Source organism: Salmo trutta, chromosome 29, assembly GCF_901001165.1.
Source record: "Salmo trutta chromosome 29, fSalTru1.1, whole genome shotgun sequence".
Classification (NCBI taxonomy): Eukaryota; Metazoa; Chordata; class Actinopteri; order Salmoniformes; family Salmonidae; genus Salmo; species Salmo trutta.
Window position 1 is genome coordinate 34,325,717 of NC_042985.1, and position 15,818 is coordinate 34,341,534.

The window sequence follows — 15,818 nt, forward strand, 5'->3', positions numbered from 1 at the left end:
AAACAGTTGATAAGAGTCACTTCGGGGGCTGAGCCACCCTATATAACCCTCCCTTGAACACATCTGATTCTGCATCAGACAGAAGTGTTCAAAACCAGAAGGCCAGCACTGTAGACACTGTAGACAATCTTCAGAGCAGCAGTTCATGGCCCTTGCAGCATCACTTCAAAAATGTCCCTTTGGCAGGTAGCATTGTCTTCTTTAGACATGCAAATCTTTACTAGAAAGGAATGCTACATTTTTTCAAAAGTCGTTCAAAAGCAAAACACAGAACTGAAGGTACGTCAAGACTTCACAGATGAATTCACATTTCAATGAACATAAAATAGTGTGATTTATCTGATTGGTTTGGTCAATAGCAACTTCATATGTGGTTTTATCAAATCAATCAGATGAATATAAAAGATATCAAAGATCACTGCATCATATAAGATGGTATATTTGAAAATAAAAACTCTGCAAAACTCTCCACCCTTTGAGAGAAAATGGACATGCCTTGAAAATGACAAAAAAAATACAAATAATAATCTAATAATCAAGATTTTTTGGGGGAGTTGAATCAAAACAACTTTCAAGCAAATGGTTTCACACGCAATTTGAAAATGAAATGTATTAGCATGTCAGTTTACAGCACCCAACATTAGAATACCAATGTTGTGAGAAACAAGGCAACGACTTTACTCATAGCACACCCACATCTATACCTTCTGATGGACTTTCCCATAGGAAAATAAACTCTTTGTGTCTTAACAGAAGCCATTACGTTCTGTCTAGCAATCTATATATATCAAAGAAAACACATCCACAAAAGTAACCTATATAGCTATCATAAATTCTGGAGTTCTAAAGAAGAAATTATTTACACATTGTCAAATAATCAAAATCCATGCATTTAGGACAAAACTCCAAATTTACCCTATGCTGCAAGTAAAATCGAGACTGACGGCACCTCCCTATATCCCAACATCTTTGCATAGTATGACTGCTTCTGTGACAAGAGTTACAAAACCTAACTGAATAGGTGGTCCTGCTCTGTGGGACAGCAGGCTGCCTGAAATGTGCAGGTGGATTTCAACAGTGCCTGACCATAAACCCTTCCCTTTTTAGAAATCTCAACTGTGCTTTGTGGGCTGTTTGGGATTAGCCTCTGTACATGTCCCAATAGCTGCAATAGGGCTATTTTGGTAGCTAGGTCACTTTGGAGCTTATTTGCTTTCTGTTCTACCAAGTCTTGCTTCGCGTCATGTAGAAATTACCTAGTCAAATCGTGCTCTTTTTCGAATGCTTGAAGTTCTGCTTGCAACTGCTCTATTTTTCTCTCTAATGTCTCTGGAACTTCCCAGTGGTGGAAAGCATGTTCATCACTAGTTTGCTGTGTCACAATTCGTTCTTCCCGAGTAAAAACACTGAGAGCTCTAGAATTAACATCTTCTTAGATTCTTTTCTTATGCATGCCAATATATTGCCTGTAATGGATGATTTCATCCCTAGTCAAATCAAATTTGTGACCATTCTTGCGTTTTTCATCAAATTAATAATACGTGATAATACGAAAAATATCAGTCGCCTGCACATTCGCCATCACGTAATCCTGTTTGTTATACAGTATGCACATTCGCCATCACGTAATCCTGTTTGTTATACAGTATGCACATTCGCCATCACGTAATCCTGTTTGTTATACAGTATGCACATTCGCCATCACGTAATCCTGTTTGTTATACAGTATGCACATTCGCCATCACGTAATCCTGTTTGTTATACAGTATGCACATTCGCCATCACGTAATCCTGTTTGTTATACAGTATGCACATTCGCCATCACGTAATCCTGTTTGTTATACAGTATGTCGGGGAATCGAATGTAATAACCTTCAATTTAGTTCAAAGCATCCGTAAGAAATATCATGTCGGGGTCACCATTTATGACCTGTTTCAGAAATCGAGGCTTATGTCGCACATCACTACCTCACAGGAGAGACATTTGAGCATATTTTGGCTTTTTATCAAAATTCCTTTTTTTTTTACAGAAATGCCTTCTGGAACATGTGAACTTTTATGTGCCTTAATAACAAACTTGTGTTCCCTCTGTAAATATGAATGAAATTGTTAAATTAGGAGCCAAGTTGGTTTAACCATGGAAAAAGACAGGAACTTTCCTCCTAGCCATGATTGGCTGAGATAATGGATGGGCTGGACATGGCAGGAGATGAGTTTGGATTGGTCTGCCATATAGCATGCTACTGTCTGTAATGTGAGGTGCTCAAACGTTTAGCTAATTTTATCAACAACATTTATGCCCTGAATTTAGCAGGCGCTATCGACAGATCAGGTGGGAAAAGATGTAATGGGCTACTTTCTGCACATGCCACGGTCAGTGTGAACCAGAGTGACTTGACACAACACTGGCAAACAAGATATAGCTACAAACAAAACAGAGTTAAATGGTTCCAGTCTGCCGTGAAGCATTCATCCATCTATACGGGTAAGAGTCTTGCAATATTTTCAGATATTATACATTTCTAATTTTGTCAGAAAGTCATTTTGTCAGAAAGTGCACTGTTAGCTAGCAAATGTTAGCTTGCTGGCTCACTAGCTAACGTTACATGTATGATCTGTGTAGTAATATTATTTGAATCAGAAACCCATTTGGATTGGTAGTTCTAGCCTAATGTTAGCTAGCTAACATTGAATCTAGTTGGTTAGCTTTAGCTACCTGCAGATCCATGCTACAGCTATGACATTGTTTGTATTGGTAGTAGTTTGAGTTGGGATTATGGTTAATTGTTTAGCTAGATAACTAGCAAGCTACATATCTAAATAAAAGGCTCCACTTCACCAGATGATTACGTGACCCATCAAGTTAGCCAGGTGTGTCTGGGGGTGATTACGGCCATCTATTGTATTTCATGAACATGTGTACATGTCTAGACAATAAGATTTTTATTTAATATAGTGTGTGTTTACCAGAGATGGTAACGTGAAGAACAACATGTCCTGAACCAAAGTCAGATTAGGATAATGACCAAGGACATATTTTTTTACCTGGAGTTTTTCTATATTGTAGACTACTACTTTTACCACTTTTAGTCTTGAAGTCTTTGGTTGTTTACTATGCCACTCAATCTGTTTAGCACATGGCCTCACATGTGAATCCTTAATCCTGTTTCATTTGAATTGGACCGATTTACAAGTTTTCTCTTTGAAAAATGTAGTTCATTTAATCTGATTGTCATAAGGTTCCATGACTTTGTCCACACAGGGCATCTGAACAGACAAAATACATTTAGATGATTTTCATTAGATTTTGGGTGTTTTATTTAATTTTTTAACTATGTGGTGTTCCCGGTCAAAAATGACCGGTCATTAGAAATGAATGGGTGAGACTACAATTAGTGTATAAAATTGAGTTTATGCACATGCCCATTCATCAGATGGACACACTTCCTCTCCCAGACTCCCTTCATGGCTTCCATGGCAACCCTCACAGGAACCTTTCCACAATAGAATATTTCCCCCACGGGAACCACACCTGTTGGTATTCTCTCAAACAATCTCCAACATTGTTTCAATAATATATGGAACTTTTCTCGCAGTTCTGCTTTTTTGAGGCCTTGCTCACAATTAATTCTGTGGCAGCCAATGACCAAACGATATACTGTATGTGAGGCTCTTGATCATATCTTTGATCATGACACTGGTGAGGAGGAGAGAGTCCTTGTTAAACTTTGACGCAAAGTATTCTGTCATTTAGAGCACAATATGTTTCATCTGAGTGTTTGTTATAGTCAAAATAATCCATACATTATGCTTTTCTTACTCAAAAACGGGTTATATGAGCTCAGGTCAATGAGGCCTACAGGCCATGATTTGCAAATAGAAGTTCAAAACTTGTAATGTTCACAAGAACTTAAGTTGATAAAAAGATCTAACGCAACATTAGGTGATAATATATGTATTATTATGGATTTATAATCAGCTATAATGGGGTGGTCATTTTGGACCGGGAACAGAGAATTAATTGACATGAAACGAACACAACAGGAGGGTTAAAGAGATGGGTGGGACTAAGGCTTAAGAGGGTGTGAATGATGCTGAATGGGTGTAGACAAAGAAGAGAACTCTAGTAGGTGTAAAATATTAAAGGGTCATTTTTTCAAAAGTGGAGTTACAAGTTTATCAACTTTCAAAGCAGAATTACTTTCCCATTATTCCTCAACTGCAGTATATGATATGCAATTCTCTAGCTTTGAGTCTCTACTTTTATCTTATGTAAAAAACAACATTTAAAATGTTGCTACTTAGGACCAAATCCAGGTGGTGGGTCATATTTACTTTGTGGTAATAATTTATATGTGTATATACTGTGCCTTCGGAAAGTATTCAGACCCCTTGACTTTTTCCACATTTTGTTACTTTATGGCCTTATTCGAAAAGGGATTAAATAAAAATAAAAAAACAGCAATCTACACACAATACCCCATAATGACAAAGTGAAAAGAGGTTTTTAGAACATTTTCCAAATTTATTAAAAATAAAAACGGAAATGCATTATTTACATAAGTATTCAGACCCTTTGCTATGAGACTGTGAAATTGAGTTCAGGTGCATCCCGTTTCCATTGATCATCCTTGAGATTTTTCTACAACTTGATTGGAGTCCACCTGTGGTAAATCCAATTGATTGGACATGATTTGGAAAGGCACACAGCTGTCTATATAAGGTCCCACCGTTGACAGTGCATGTCAGAGCAAAAACCAAGCCATGAGGTCGAAGGAATTGTCCGTAGAGTTCCAAAACAGGATTGGGTCAAGGCACATATCTGGGGAAGGGTACCAAAACATTTCTGCAGCCTTGAAGGTCCCCTAGAACACAGCGGCCTCCCATCATTCTTAAATGGAAGAAGTTTTAAACCACCAAGATTCTTCCTAGAGCTGGCTGCCCAGCCAAACTGAGCAATCGGGAGAGAAGGGCCTTGGTCAGGGAGGTGGGAGAACCTTCCAGAAGGACAACCATCTCTGCAACTTTCCACCAATCAGGACTTTATGGTGGAGTGGCCAGACAGAAGCCAATCCTCAGTAAAAGGCACATGACAGCCCACCTAAGGGTTTGCCAAAAGGCACTTGAAGGACTCAGACCATGAGAAACAAGATTATCTGGTCTGATGAAACCAAGATTGAATTCTTTGGCCTGAATGCCAAACGACACATCTGGAGGAAACCTGGCACCATCCCTACGGTGAAGCATGGTCATCCTTCTGAACTGAGCTGCAGGACAGGAAGGAAGCGGCTCAGGGATGTCACCATGAGGTCGTTTGTGATTTTAAAACAGCTACAGCGTTCAATGGCTGTGATGGAAAAACTGAGGATGGATCAACAACATTGTAGTTACTCCACAATAATGACCTAAATGACAGTATTGACTGAGAAATGTTAGAATTCTTTTCCACTTTGACATTACAGAGTATTTTGTATAATAGTTCACCAAAAAATCACAGTTAAATATATTTTAATCGCACGTTGTAACACAATAGTATATATGTGAGTACTTATTATACCCACTGTACAATCAGAAGGCTTTTGCTGATTCATTTTTTGGCCCTGTCGTTCTTCGAAAAAACATAAACAAATATTTGAAGTAAACAAAATGATTTTGGGGTTATGATGAGGTACACTCTTAGAAAGAACCTTGCTATCTAGAACCTTAAAGGGTTCTTCGGCTGAACCCATAGGAATAACCGTTTTTTGTAAAAAAAAAAAAATAATATGTTGGGTTCCATGCAGAACTCTTTCCACAGAGGGTTCTACATGGAACCCAAAACGGTTCTACTTGGAACCAAAAAGGTTTTTACTTGGAAGGAAAAAGGGATCTCCTATGGGAACAGCTGAAAACCCTTTCAGAACTCTTTTTTCTAAGAGTGTAGGGCCATCTTGCTTCGATAGTTTAGACAGTCAGAAGTCATACTCTTCAAGAACTGTTGAAATGACTGATGCTGACAGTATATTCCACATGTTATTGTTATTGTCAGAATATCTAAGTTCTTTGACTCGTAAATACAAATCAGTATGTAGAGTGAAGTGAATGTCTCTCCTTCTCCCTTCGCTATTTTTGTCTGTCTGCCTCTCCTTCCATTTCTCTCGAAAACAAACTATTCTCACATTGTATTGTCTCTTTAAACTTGCATGACCTTCCCCCACTCTTTCCCAGTCTATTCCCTCAACTGTCATTCTGAGAGGTCTAAAAGCATGTCTTGTGAGCTGTTCAACATCAAAATGGTTTGTGTGTTTGTCAGTTTGGCCCTCCAAATAACTCTGGAGCATGGGGGCCGTGAAGAGACTCTGGTGAGAAAAGGGGGGAGGGTGGGGGGGTGTTAAGAGAGTGACTGGCTCTCCTGTGTGCACAAACATAAATACCCACCCTTTTACCACCACTACCCCATCCTCTCCAATGCTCCCCATCCAAGTTGTGTAACTTAACGAATACGTCTGAAGATCACCATCAATAATTCAGTCCATTTGGGTCGGAGCAGAAGGGGTGTGTGGAGGGGGGGGGGGTCTTACTAGTCCCCCCTGGTTAGGCTCATTTGAAGAGCAGGCCTGGCTAAATGAGAGACTGCAGCGATACAAGGGCTGTGGTCCGAGGGGGATTCGGACTGTCTCCATTACGAGAGCGGAGCGATTTGCGCTGAATTATGTCGAGCCACAGAGACCTGGACCTTTGGGGACAGTGATGTGTCTGATCCCTCAACAAAGAGATCCAAGAGGCCTAGCTTTCTCGTCTTTTCAGAGCATATAAAAGCTGACAAACTCAAAAAACGTCAAATTTCACTGGAATGGGGGACATAGAAGTGGGGGTAGTACTTTTGAACTACTTAAATTGTAGTAATTAAAATAAAACAACTAGATGGGGGAAAACCTTCCATGTAGCTCAGTTGGTAGAGCATGGTGTTTGCAACGCCAGGGTTGTGGGTTCGATTCCCACGGGGGGCCAGTACGGAAATATTTTTTTTTTTAATGAAATGTATGCATTCACTACTGTAAGTCGCTCTGGATAAGAGTGTCTGCTAAATGGCTGAAATGTAAATGTAAAACATGGTATTTTACAGAATTACATATAAAGCACTGAAAGCATACGATTTACTGTACAGTGTTCAGTATAAAGTGGTTATCAAGCAAATATTTCATACGGCACCATCAGACACAAGTATGTCAAATATTTACTCTTGGATGATTGTCAAACCGGTACCACTCAACAAATCCTATTCCTCACAAATGCAATAAAATTGTGAAAACACCCATTGCTCTCTAGCATAAGGAATAGAGAAAAATGTGTAGAGTTATGCATTGAGAGACATGTTTCTAGGACACAGGTGCAAGCTGTCTGTTTGTGCGGCTTTGTGTTCTGCTGCGCTGTGTGTGTGTGAGTGTGTGTGTGATAAAATGCTGTGACAGCAGAAATGTTTGTGTGACAAGCACTCGGGACCGAGTCCATTAGCAGCCTCTTTTGAGTCTCCTTGGCGGGTTATCGGGCCGATGAGAAGCAGTCAAAACCTCACAGGCTTCCCCCTCAGAAACCAGCTATTTGTACCGGGTGGCAGAGGGAGGGGTGAGCAAGGACACAAAGGAAGAGACAGAGGGAGAGAACAGTTATGTTTTCACTGTTGTTTTTGCAAATGTGATGTGACAAAGTGAAAAAGGGGGCTGCTTGGAAGTGTGTGGCTCTTGAGAGTCTGTGTGTGTTTCATAGCGTGTCTGTGTGCAGCCTCTGTGTCAGTCGGTGTGTGTCTGCGTGTGAGTGTGATGAGAGAGGGGAATGCACCTTCCAGCTTGCCGTCGTCAGAGAAACAGACGCACGTCCATAATTAATGTCCAGTCTTAAGCTTACCGCTGACCCAGCGTGCCTCTCACAAGGCTGCTCACACATTCCCTGGCACGGCCTGTCAGTCTCACACACACGCACACACACACACACACACACACACACACACACACACACACACACACACACACACACACACACACACACACACACACAGGGCGACATGGGTCATGTGTATATATATATATATATTGAACAAAAATATAAACACAATAAGCAACAATTTCAATGATTTTACTGAGTTACAGTTTATATAAAGAAATCAGTCAATTTCAATAAATTCCTTGTGCCCTAATGACCCAGACAATTAGAATGACCCAGACAATCAGAATGAGCTTTATTAAAGACAGAAATACTTCTCAGTTTCATCAGTTGTCTGGGTGGCTGGTCTCAGACTATCCCGCAGGTGAAGAAACTTAGATGTGGAGGTCCTGGGCTGGCGTGGTTACACATATTCTGCAGTTGTGAGGTCGGTTGGACGTATTGCCAAATTCTCTAAAACAACGTTGGAGGCAGCTAATGATGGAGAATTGAACATTCAATTCTCTGGCAGCAGCTTTGGTGGACATTCCTGCAGTCAGCATGCCAATTGCATGCTCCCTCAAAACTTCAGACATCTGTGGCATTGTGTTGTGCACCAAAACTGCACATTTTAGAGCGGCCTTTTATTGTCCCCAGCACAAGCTGCACCTGTGTAGTGATCATGCTATTTAATCAGCTTCTTGATATGACACACCTGTCAGGTGGATGGATTATCTTGGCAAATGAGAAATGCACGCTAATAGGGATGTAAACAAATTTGTACACAAAATTTGATAGAAATAATATTTTTGTATGTATGGAAAATGTATGGGTTTTTTCAGCTGATGAAACATGGGACCAACCCTTTAAATGTTGCATTGATATTTTTGTTCAGTATATACACTGCTCAAAAAAATAAAGGGAACACTTAAACAACACAATGTAACTCCAAGTCAATCACACTTCTGTGAAATCAAACTGTCCACTTAGGAAGCAACACTGATTGACAATAAATTTCACATGCTGTTGTGCAAATGGAATAGACAACAGGTGGAAATTATAGGCAATAAGCAAGACACCCCCAATAAAGGAGTGGTTCAGCAGGTGGTGACCACATACCACGTCTCAGTTCCTATGCTTCCTGGCTGATGTTTTGGTCACTTTTGAATGCTGGCGGTGCTTTCACTCTAGTGGTAGCATGAGATGGAGTCTACAACCCACACAAGTGGCTCAGGTAGTGCAGCTCATCCAGGATGGCACATCAATGCGAGCTGTGGCAAGAAGGTTTGCTGTGTCTGTCAGCGTAGTGTCCAGAGCATGGAGGCGCTACCAGGAGACAGGCCAGTACACAGGAGACGTGGAGGAGGCCGTAGGAGGGCAACAACCCAGCAGCAGGTCCGCTACCTCCGCCTTTGTGCAAGGAGGAGCAGGAGGAGCACTGCCAGAGCCCTGCAAAATGATTTCCAGCAGGCCACAAATGTGCATGTGTCTGCTCAAACGGTCAGAAACAGACTCCATGAGGGTGGTATGAGGGCCCGACGTCCACAGGTGGGGGTTGTGCTTACAGCCCAACACCGTGCAGGACGTTTGGCATTTGCCAGAGAACACCACGATTCGCCACTGGCGCCCTGTGCTCTTCACAGATGGGACGGGACTAGTCTCTGAATGTCCTTGAGTGGCCCAGCCAGAGCCCAGACTTGAACCCAATCTAACATCTCTGCAGAGACCTGAAAATAGCTGTGCAGCTGTCACGGCTGTTCGAAGGATCGGACCAAAATGCAGCGTGTTCGTGGTTCCACATACTTATATTTAATTGTGAAACGTTGCAAAACACCAAATACTTGAAAATACAAACACAATAAACCGTGATGCAGAGAGGACAACACACTACTCAACAGATAATAACCCACAAACAACAATGAGAAAAACCCCTGCTTAAATATGATCTCTAATCAGAGGCAATGAGGATCAGCTGCCTCCAATTAGAGATCAACCCCAAACAATCCCAACATAGAAATAGAAAACTAGAACTTAAACATAGAAATAGAAAGCATAGAACAACCCAAACACCCCCTGTCACACCCTGCCCTACTCTACTATAGAAAATTACATCTTACTAGGGTCAGGACATGACAACAGCAACGCTCCCCATCCAACCTGACAGAGCTTGAGAGGATCTGCAGAGAAATATGAAATTCCCTAAATACAGATGTACCAAGGTTGTAGTTTCATACCCAAGAAGACTCAAGGCTGTAATCTCTGCCAATGGGGCTTCATTAAAGTACTGAGTAAAGGGTCTGAATACCTATGTACATTTGTATTTTATTGAACCTTTATTTAACTAGGCAAGCCAGTTAAGAACAAATTGTTATTTACAATGACGGCCAACCCCGGCCAAACCCTAACCCGGACGATTCTGGGCCAATTGTGCGCCACCCTATGGGACTCCCAATCACGGCCGGTTGTGATACATCCTAGAATCAAACCAGGGTCTGTAGTGACACCTCTAGCACTGAGATGTAATGCCTTAGAACACTGCGCCACTCGGGAGCCCAAAATGGGATATGTCAGTTTTTTTACATTTGCCAAATTTTCAAAGAACATGTTTTTGCTTTGTCATTATTGGGTATTGTGTGTAGATTGATGAGGGGGAAAAAACTATTCAATACATTTTAGAATTAGGCGGTAATGTAACAAAATTTGGAAAAAGTCAATGGGTCTGAATATTTTCTGAAGGCACTGTATATATACATATCTGTTACACTAAACAGATAGGACCAACTAAGTACAGAGATGCAGCTGTTCATCAACCTCTCTGTGACCTAATATCACTGCACATCATGACATACAGTAGGGTATATCTCCACCAGAGACAGACAATAGGCACACACCTTGTACCATATAATCTAAAGCATGGGTCTGTTACATTGTCCACATCCACTCTGATGCAACACACAGCTCATGAATACAGTTGAAGTCGGAAGTTTACATACACTTAGGTTGGAGTCATTAAAACTCGTTTTTTCAACCACGCCACAAATTTCTTGTTAACAAACTATAGTTTTGGCAAGTCGGTTAGGACATCTACTTTGTGCATGACACAAGTATTTTTTCCAACAATTGTTTACAGACAGATTATTTCACTTATAATTCACTGTATCACAATTCCAGTGGGTCAGAAGTTTACATACACTAAGTGACTGTGCCTTTAAACAGCTTGGAAAATTCCAGAAAATTACGTCATGGCTTTAGAAGCTCCTGATAGGCTAATTGACATCATTTGATTCAATTGGAGGTGTACCTGTGGATGTATTTCAAGGCCTACCTTCAAACTCGGTGCCTCTTTGCTTGACATCATGGGAAAATCAAGAGAAATCAGCCAAGACCTCAGAAAAACATTGTAGACCTCCACAAGTCTGGTTCATCCTTGGGAGCAGTTTCCAAACACTTGAAGGTACCACGTTCATCTGTACAAACAATAGTATGCAAGTATAAACACCATTGGACCACACAGCCGTCATACCGCTCAGGAAGGAGACGCGTTCTGCCTCCTCGAGATGAACGTACTTTGGTGCGAAAAATGCAAATCAATTCCAGAAGAAAAGCAAAGGACCTTGTGAAGATGCTGGAGGAAACAGGTACAAAAGTATCTATATCCACAGTAAACTGAGTCCAATATCGACATAACCTGAAAGGCCGCTCAGCAAGGAAGTTGCCACTGCTTCAAAACTGCCATAAAAAAGCCAGACTACGGTTTGGAACTGCACATGGGGACAAAGATCGTACTTTTTGGAGAAATGTCCTCTGGTCTGGTGAAACAAAAATAGGACATTTTGGGGATAATGACCATCGTTATGTTTGGAGGAGAAAGGGGGAGGCTTGCAAGCCGAAGAACACCATCCCAACAGTGAAGCAAGGGGTGGCAGCATCATGTTGTGGGGGTGCTTTGCTGCAGGAGGGACTGGTGCACTTCACAAAATAGATGGCATCATGAGGAAGCTAAATTATGTGGATATATTGAAGCAACATCTCAAGACATCAGTCAGGAAGTTAAAACTTGGTCGCAAATGGGTCTTCCAAATGGACAATGACCCCAAGCATACTTCCAAAGTTGTGTCAAAATGGCTTAAGGACAGCAAATTCAAGGTTTTGGAGTGGCCATCACAAAGTCAAAAAGTGACCTCAATCCTATTGAAAGTTTGTGGGCAGATCTGAAAAAGTGTGTGCGAGCAAGGAGGCCTTACAAACCTGACTCAGTTACACCAGCTCTGTCAGGAGGAATGGGACAAAATGTACCCAACTTATTGTGGGAAGCTTTTGGAAGGCTACCCGAAACGTTTGACCCAAGTTAAACAATTTAAAGGCAATGCTACCAAATACTAATTGAGTGTATGTAAACTCCTGACCCACTGGGAATGTAATGAAAGAAATTAAAGCTGAAATAAATAATTCTCTCTACTATTATTCTGACATTTAACATTCTTAAAATAAATTTATTCTATTATTCTGACATTTAACATTCTTTTACTAGGATTAAATGTCAGGAATTGTGAAAAACTGAGTTTAAATGTATTTGGCTGAGGTATATGTAAACTTCCGACTTCAGCTGTATATGCAAACAAGTAATCAAGTAATCAATATCTTTGAATGTTCCCATCCAACAGGTCGTTTTTATCCATCACATTATGCCACGTAAAAGGAACATCAACTAAAGGGAGACGAGGAGAGAAGAGAACATCCATAGAGGAAATTATCATGTGAGCAAGTTGTGCTAAAGGGGACAAAATGACTGAAGTTTCACTATGGAACTAAAGAGGGAGAGAGGGAAAGGTAGAATGGGGGGTGATGAGAGAGAGGTGGAAGATGGAAAGGAAAACGGAAAAACACTCACATTTATTTTCCCTCCTTTGTCCTTATCAGGGACCAGTCTGCCCGCTCTCTCTCCCTCTTGCTCCTTCTCTCTCTCCCTCTCTCTCTGCATCACTGGACTAATTGAGTATCTAAACAAACTAATTAATCACTGGCGTTCGCGGAAGACGGACAGGTCTGGAGAGGTGATGTTCATCAAACTCCCCCAATTTGTTTTTTAATCCCTGCAGCAATTTATTTGCTGAATATGCACATTTCTCCCCCTGAAATCTCTTTGCCACGGCCAAGGTTAACCGTACACATGCTCATTCAATATTTATTATTTTGCATAGAGGATACTATTTTTTTTCTCCCCACCCTCTCTCTCTTCTTCTCTCGGATTCAGAGTATCCCAGTGCATTAATCAAAAATAATGAATAAAATGATCCGTTTGACAATGCTCATAGCCTCCCAGGTTTCAGGAGAATGGCAGACCAACTTTATTAATCAACACTCCCTGATTAATTGTAACAAAGTGTCATCCATAAATGTCCCTTCATTTTAATAGTGCTTTGCCCAACACTAACAATATCCCCTGTGAATTCAGATGTATTTAGGCCTTGGCGATTGGAGAGCGAAGGGTGGTAGGTTTCTGGGGGAGTACACAGGAGCACATATATTCATCCCAGTACACCTGCCGTTTGAGAGTAGGCTTTGGAAGAAGTAAAAACATTCCGTAACGCTTCAAATTAGGGATTGAATGTGAGGCCCCCCAACAGTAGTTTTGAGAGTGGGCCAAATGGCAGTGTGTAGCCAGCGCCTGGCTGTGTAGCCTCTTCTGGACCCTGTCCCCACTTCAGCAGAGAAGGTGAGGCGTCGGAGTAAACCATTAAGTGTGACAGTTTCACTTTTCTCCCCCTAATTACTTGTTCCTGCCCATGTGGCATTTCTTAGAAAAATTTGTTGAATAATGACCGACATTAAAATGGAGGCTCTTAAGAATTTATATGCACTGCTTAATTTATCATGTACTTTCTTTATCTCCTCTCCAGATTTATATCCAAAGCGTCGCTGGCCCTCTCTGCCTTCTGACAGCGCCGTCATTTTCTTAAGGGCACAGCATGTATATCAGTGACAAATCCTCTCAGACACTACGGTGGTCCATCAACTTGTGTCTGTGTGTGGACCGTGTACGTTTTCTGTTTGTGATGCAGACGCCACACGAAGGCAGAGAGCTTGAGGAGTGTTTTACTTGCTCGCTGTGCCCCCCCCCCCCCGTACTCAGATTGGTAGCGGATGGATGTCCCTCTTCCTGCCTTGCTGCTCTTCGCTATTCAACACCTATCATCATGTCTGTATGGATTCCTCATTAGAAGACAACAGCCTCAGCTCACTGGGAACCTTTTGAACCAATGTGTCCAAATGACAGTGTCCAAGAGTGGCGTGACAGCGTCATTTGTCATGGGGAATTCAGGTAATATATTCACACCGAAGCAATAGTGTCCAACACTCCAGCAATGAGTGCTTGTGCGTTGTTCTCCAAAGCATGAAACCTTTCAAATAACCTTTGCGGTCTCTGCTGGTTTTGTTTGTGAGAGTGATTAACAGCAACAGCCTCTGGCAGAGAGAGTCTTTATGAGCTGGGTGACTCTTCTGCGTCTGACCATAACAGACACTTGATCCTGCATATCCATCACCGCATGCAGAACGAAACACGGCTCGCTTTCCCAGACACGCTGTCTGACTTTTGATGAATGCCAATAAGAACACAAGCATTCCCATGTGGGGAATCTGCCCTTCCTGCGACTTAAGAAGAAGTACAGTTCTGTAATGGGTCCAGGACATCAAGCTGTGTTACAAATGTAGATATGTATGAAGATTTCACTCAGATATTAGCTGTGTGTGTGCATGTATGTGTGTGTGTGTTTCACGGCGTGCCCTCTTTCTTTGCCTTATTAAAATATGCACACTTTTTTAGTCTCACATTAGAATGATTGATGTAACATACCAGCCGGAGCGTTCTAAGAGCCACCTACAGCCTCCCCTTCATTGCTGTTGTTTTTTACTATTTCCTCTTGGTAATTTACTACACGCTCTCCAGAGCATACTTTCTTATGACTGCTTCTTTCAAGGGCATTTGTGTGGGTCTACCTCTCCGTCACGCCAATTTAATATCTACCATCACATACAGAAATCACTGAGTTACAGTACCGCTGTCTCTGACCATCGTTGATAAAACACAGGAGACCAGGGCTGGTAAGGTCTATGGTAATTAGTTAATTAGGCTGGTCGCTGATGACCAACATCTGGTGGTACTGGGACACCTATAATACCATTAAACTGTGCTGGTGGTATGTCAGTCAGAAAAGCATGCATATAAAGTTAGAGCGACACCTGGGTGGAAACACTGTCAGTTCTAATGTGGAAGACAGCTTCTATCTCTCTTCCTATCTATAAAGAGTAAACGTACCCCTCCACTAAAACCGAATATAGTCTAGTTATCGTACTGCCCCGTCCCCCTTAAAGTATGACAACAGTGAATACATTACCAGGGGTGCCAAGTTAAACACTCCGATCCCTGACCTAATGAAATTACAGGTTCCCCCTGTCGCGACTGTTTTTCATCTGGGCCCACCAGCATTTCTATGGTAATTATATGCAAATAATGGAATAGACGACAGACGTTTAACCCCAAAGTACAAGGACGGAACAGAATGAATCAGATTTGACTTGTCCCCACACTCGTTAATGGTGGATTTTAAATACCCGGTTTGATGTTCTCCGTGTTTGAATTGTACGTTCTCTTTATCCTCAGGCAGGTATGCTCAGAAGTGATGGGTTGTCTTGAAACACCCTATGCCACCGTCACACGTTTTGCCACACCCTGCTCCTCTGTCCTCTCACTCTTCTCTGCTGTGCCTCTCATGGCCTTGGGTGGCAATACCATGATGACAATGTGACACATTAAAAGGAGTGATGGCATGGCACTGTGTCACTAGGAGCCACTCAGCCCATCTGTTCTAGTCCTACCATACTGTCAATCTTCCGTGCTATTTTAGGGAGAATTTACA